This window comes from Thalassophryne amazonica, chromosome 5 (genome assembly GCF_902500255.1).
Source record: "Thalassophryne amazonica chromosome 5, fThaAma1.1, whole genome shotgun sequence".
NCBI lineage: Eukaryota > Metazoa > Chordata > Actinopteri > Batrachoidiformes > Batrachoididae > Thalassophryne > Thalassophryne amazonica.
In genome coordinates, this window is record NC_047107.1 from 2905182 (window position 1) to 2911181 (window position 6000).

Sequence of the window (6000 nt, forward strand, 5' to 3'; positions counted from 1 at the left end):
AAGATACAGCATGTGTTGGCTGCCTCCACAGTGTAAGGGGAAGTCTGGCTACAAAGGGAGTCTATTTAATTAGCAATAGATTGTCTCAACGCCAGTGAAACAGGGAGATCCTTGCACTATTAGGTGAGGTTGGTCAACAGCACTGTATCCTAGCAATCATGACTGAACTACAGCAGACCCCGGAGCGGCATGCTCAGCGCCGCCGCTGCCGGACTGTTGGTAGGGCAGCCGGTTGCGTTGTGATCTTAGTGTGTTTCGTGCTCCTCGGATTCCTGGCCTGGTGGTTGACCCAAGAATTGAAGCTCACTGTGGACCGAGCCAGAGAACAACGGAAGCAACGTCAGAAGAGGTTTAATATCATACAGATGCATAATCAAACTGTATTTCAGGGACAACAATTCTCAGATAATCTGATAAGATGTAATACCACTTCCTGTTCCGGAGCACAGCGGTGTTTTTCTGTATCTGTTAGCTGTTTAATCTGCGCAGTTAGATTGATCTAGTTATCTAGATTACGATTTGTTTCCCAGTGTAATCTTTACGTGCCTTAACTAAAGCACTCCTTCTGCTGAATCACCTCTAAATTATTTACACATTATTCACTTTGCGTGTTTTTAGGAATCTGCTAGCTTAGCGTAGCTGCTAGCTCTTAGCCGATTTAGCATGGCGGCTTCTCCTGTCTCTCCCGCACTTTTCTGCTCTGGGTGTGAAATGTTTAGTTATTCCTCGGCCTCCTTTAGCAGTAATGGTACTTGTAATAAGTGTAGCTTATTCGTAGCTTTGGAGGCCAGGCTGGGCGAATTGGAGACTCGGCTCCGCACCGTGGAAAATTCTACAGCTAGCCAGGCCCCTGTAGTCGGTGCGGACCAAGGTAGCTTAGCCGCCGTTAGTTACCCCCTGGCAGATCCCGAGCAGCCGGGAAAGCAGGCCGACTGGGTGACTGTGAGGAGGAAGCGTAGCCCTAAACAGAAGCCCCGTGTACACCGCCAACCCGTTCACATCTCTAACCGTTTTTCCCCACTCGACGACACACCCGCCGAGGATCAAACTCTGGTTATTGCCGACTCTGTTTTGAGAAATGTGAAGTTAGCGACACCAGCAACCATAGTCAATTGTCTTCCGGGGGCCAGAGCAGGCGACATTGAAGGAAATTTGAAACTGCTGGCTAAGGCTAAGCGTAAATTTGGTAAGATTGTAATTCACGTCGGCAGTAATGACACCCGGTTACGCCAATCGGAGGTCACTAAAATTAACATTAAATCGGTGTGTAACTTTGCAAAAACAATGTCGGACTCTGTAGTTTTCTCTGGGCCCCTCCCCAATCGGACCGGGAGTGACATGTTTAGCCGCATGTTCTCCTTGAATTGCTGGCTGTCTGAGTGGTGTCCAAAAAATGAGGTGGGCTTCATAGATAATTGGCAAAGCTTCTGGGGAAAACCTGGTCTTGTTAGGAGAGACGGCATCCATCCCACTTTGGATGGAGCAGCTCTCATTTCTAGAAATCTGGCCAATTTTCTTAAATCCTCCAAACCGTGACTATCCAGGGTTGGGACCAGGAAGCAGAGTTGTAGTCTTACACACCTCTCTGCAGCTTCTCTCCCCCTGCCATCCCCTCATTACCCCATCCCCGTAGAGACGGTGCCTGCTCCCAGACTACCAATAACCAGCAAAAATCTATTTAAGCATAAAAATTCAAAAAGAAAAAATAATATAGCACCTTCAACTGCACCACAGACTAAAACAGTTAAATGTGGTCTATTAAACATTAGGTCTCTCTCTTCTAAGTCCCTGTTGGTAATGATATAATAATTGATCAACATATTGATTTATTCTGCCTAACAGAAACCTGATTACAGCAGGATGAATATGTTAGTTTAAATGAGTCAACACCCCCGAGTCACACTAACTGTCAGAATGCTCGTAGCACGGGCCGAGGGGGAGGATTAGCAGCAATCTTCCATTCCAGCTTATTAATTAATCAAAAACCCAGACAGAGCTTTAATTCATTTGAAAGCTTGTCTCTTAGTCTTGTCCATCCAAATTGGAAGTCCCAAAAACCAGTTTTATTTGTTATTATCTATCGTCCACTTGGTCGTTACTGTGAGTTTCTCTGTGAATTTTCAGACCTTTTGTCTGACTTAGTGCTTAGCTCAGATAAGATAATTATAGTGGGCGATTTTAACATCCACACAGATGCTGAGAATGACAGCCTCAACACTGCATTTAATCTATTATTAGACTCTATTGGCTTTGCTCAAAAAGTAAATGAGTCCACCCACCACTTTAATCATATCTTAGATCTTGTTCTGACTTATGGTATGGAAATAGAAGACTTAACAGTATTCCCTGAAAACTCCCTTCTGTCTGATCATTTCTTAATAACATTTACATTTACTCTGATGGACTACCCAGCAGTGGGGAATAAGTTTCATTACACTAGAAGTCTTTCAGAAAGCGCTGTAACTAGGTTTAAGGATATGATTCCTTCTTTATGTTCTCTAATGCCATATACCAACACAGTGCAGAGTAGCTACCTAAACTCTGTAAGGGAGATAGAGTATCTCGTCAATAGTTTTACATCCTCATTGAAGACAACTTTGGATGCTGTAGCTCCTCTGAAAAAGAGAGCTTTAAATCAGAAGTGTCTGACTCCGTGGTATAACTCACAAACTCGTAGCTTAAAGCAGATAACCCGTAAGTTGGAGAGGAAATGGCGTCTCACTAATTTAGAAGATCTTCACTTAGCCTGGAAAAAGAGTCTGTTGCTCTATAAAAAAAGCCCTCCGTAAAGCTAGGACATCTTTCTACTCATCACTAATTGAAGAAAATAAGAACAACCCCAGGTTTCTTTTCAGCACTGTAGCCAGGCTGACAAAGAGTCAGAGCTCTATTGAGCTGAGTATTCCATTAACTTTAACTAGTAATGACTTCATGACTTTCTTTGCTAACAAAATTTTAACTATTAGAGAAAAAATTACTCATAACCATCCCAAAGACGTATCGTTATCTTTGGCTGCTTTCAGTGATGCCGGTATTTGGTTAGACTCTTTCTCTCCGATTGTTCTGTCTGAGTTATTTTCATTAGTTACTTCATCCAAACCATCAACATGTTTATTAGACCCCATTCCTACCAGGCTGCTCAAGGAAGCCCTACCATTATTTAATGCTTCGATCTTAAATATGATCAATCTATCTTTGTTAGTTGGCTATGTACCACAGGCTTTTAAGGTGGCAGTAATTAAACCATTACTTAAAAAGCCATCACTTGACCCCGCTATCTTAGCTAATTATAGGCCAATCTCCAACCTTCCTTTTCTCTCAAAAATTCTTGAAAGGGTAGTTGTAAAACAGCTAACTGATCATCTGCAGAGGAATGGTCTATTTGAAGAGTTTCAGTCAGGTTTTAGAATTCATCATAGTACAGAAACAGCATTAGTGAAGGTTACAAATGATCTTCTTATGGCCTCGGACAGTGGACTCATCTCTGTGCTTGTTCTGTTAGACCTCAGTGCTGCTTTTGATACTGTTGACCATAAAATTTTATTACAGAGATTAGAGCATGCCATAGGTATTAAAGGCACTGCTCTGCGGTGGTTTGAATCATATTTGTCTAATAGATTACAATTTGTTCATGTAAATGGGGAATCTTCTTCACAGACTAAAGTTAATTATGGAGTTCCACAAGGTTCTGTGCTAGGACCAATTTTATTCACTTTATACATGCTTCCCTTAGGCAGTATTATTAGACGGTATTGCTTAAATTTTCATTGTTACGCAGATGATACCCAGCTTTATCTATCCATGAAGCCAGAGGACACACACCAATTAGCTAAACTGCAGGATTGTCTTACAGACATAAAGACATGGATGACCTCTAATTTCCTGCTTTTAAACTCAGATAAAACTGAAGTTATTGTACTTGGCCCCACAAATCTTAGAAACATGGTGTCTAACCAGATCCTTACTCTGGATGGCATTACCCTGACCTCTAGTAATACTGTGAGAAATCTTGGAGTCATTTTTGATCAGGATATGTCATTCAAAGCGCATATTAAACAAATATGTAGGACTGCTTTTTTGCATTTACGCAATATCTCTAAAATCAGAAAGGTCTTGTCTCAGAGTGATGCTGAAAAACTAATTCATGCATTTATTTCCTCTAGGCTGGACTATTGTAATTCATTATTATCAGGTTGTCCTAAAAGTTCCCTAAAAAGCCTTCAGTTAATTCAAAATGCTGCAGCTAGAGTACTGACGAGGACTAGAAGGAGAGAGCATATCTCACCCATATTGGCCTCTCTTCATTGGCTTCCTGTTAATTCTAGAATAGAATTTAAAATTCTTCTTCTTACTTATAAGGTTTTGAATAATCAGGTCTCATCTTATCTTAGGGACCTCGTAGTACCATATCACCCCAATAGAGCGCTTCGCTCTCAGACTGCAGGCTTACTTGTAGTTCCTAGGGTTTGTAAGAGTAGAATGGGAGGCAGAGCCTTCAGCTTTCAGGCTCCTCTCCTGTGGAACCAGCTCCCAATTCAGATCAGGGAGACAGACACCCTCTCTACTTTTAAGATTAGGCTTAAAACTTTCCTTTTTGCTAAAGCTTATAGTTAGGGCTGGATCAGGTGACCCTGAACCATCCCTTAGTTATGCTGCTATAGACGTAGACTGCTGGGGGGTTCCCATGATGCACTGTTTCTTTCTCTTTTGCTCTGTATGCACCACTCTGCATTTAATCATTAGTGATCGATCTCTGCTCCCCTCCACAGCATGTCTTTTTCCTGGTTCTCTCCCTCAGCCCCAACCAGTCCCAGCAGAAGACTGCCCCTCCCTGAGCCTGGTTCTGCTGGAGGTTTCTTCCTGTTAAAAGGGAGTTTTTCCTTCCTACTGTAGCCAAGTGCTTGCTCACAGGGGGTCGTTTTGACCGTTGGGGTTTTACATAATTATTGTATGGCCTTGCCTTACAATATAAAGTGCCTTGGGGCAACTGTTTGTTGTGATTTGGCGCTATATAAAAAAATTGATTGATTGATTGATTGTTTCAATGCAACCACTTTTATGATAGGGACTCCAACAGACGATGTACAAGCGTGCCCAAGTGCTGCTCCATTGACTAGACTGAAGGGAAACGCAAAAATATCATCACACGTTAAATTGTCATCACAACGGCCATTCCCGACTTGCATTTACGGGACAGGGAATAAAACTGTAGGTAAAATTAGGAAACGTCTGTGTACCCAAACTTATGTTTTATCAAATGATTTAAGCCTAACCAAAACATATTATGAGGATGGTACTTATTTTCATTGCATTGGACATGGATGTAATCATACAGGCTCCTGTCCATGGGGAACGGATGAATCGTGTTCTTATGTTAGTAAGTTTTTGCTACCACCTATAAATGGTACTCCGGTGTATGATGACAGAGAGAATACTGAGAGACCTTATGTTAAAAACTGATTTATGGCCCTGTCAGCCAATCAGAATCGACTACGTCACTAAGCTCCGCCCCTACTCCCGCCCCATTATGACATCACAGCCAATCAGAATCGATTACGTCACTATGTCCCGCCCCTAAGCCCCGCCCCTAAGCCCCGCCCCCAACCCATCCCCTAGTCCCGCCTCCAAGCCCCGCCCCTGGCTCCTCCCCTAGTCCCGCCCCTGGCTCCTCCCCTAGCCCCACTCCCAAGTTCCGCCCCTACCTCCCCTAGCCCCACCCCAAGCTCCTCCCCTAACCCCGCCCCAAGCTCCGCCTCCAAGCCCTACCTCCCCTCCCACCCGGGTCTAATATTTTAATGTCATTTTATTCCATGAATTAAAGAACGATTAAAAAATACCTAGATCTTTTTTAATGTATTAAAGAATTAACTAATTCTGAAATAATTAAACATAAATCAGTGTCTAATATTTAATACCCCTTTAATATTTTTTAATTCTTAAATTAAAGCGTGTCCTTTTATGGTTTTTAATGCCTCAATTAAAGAAGGAATAAAAAATACT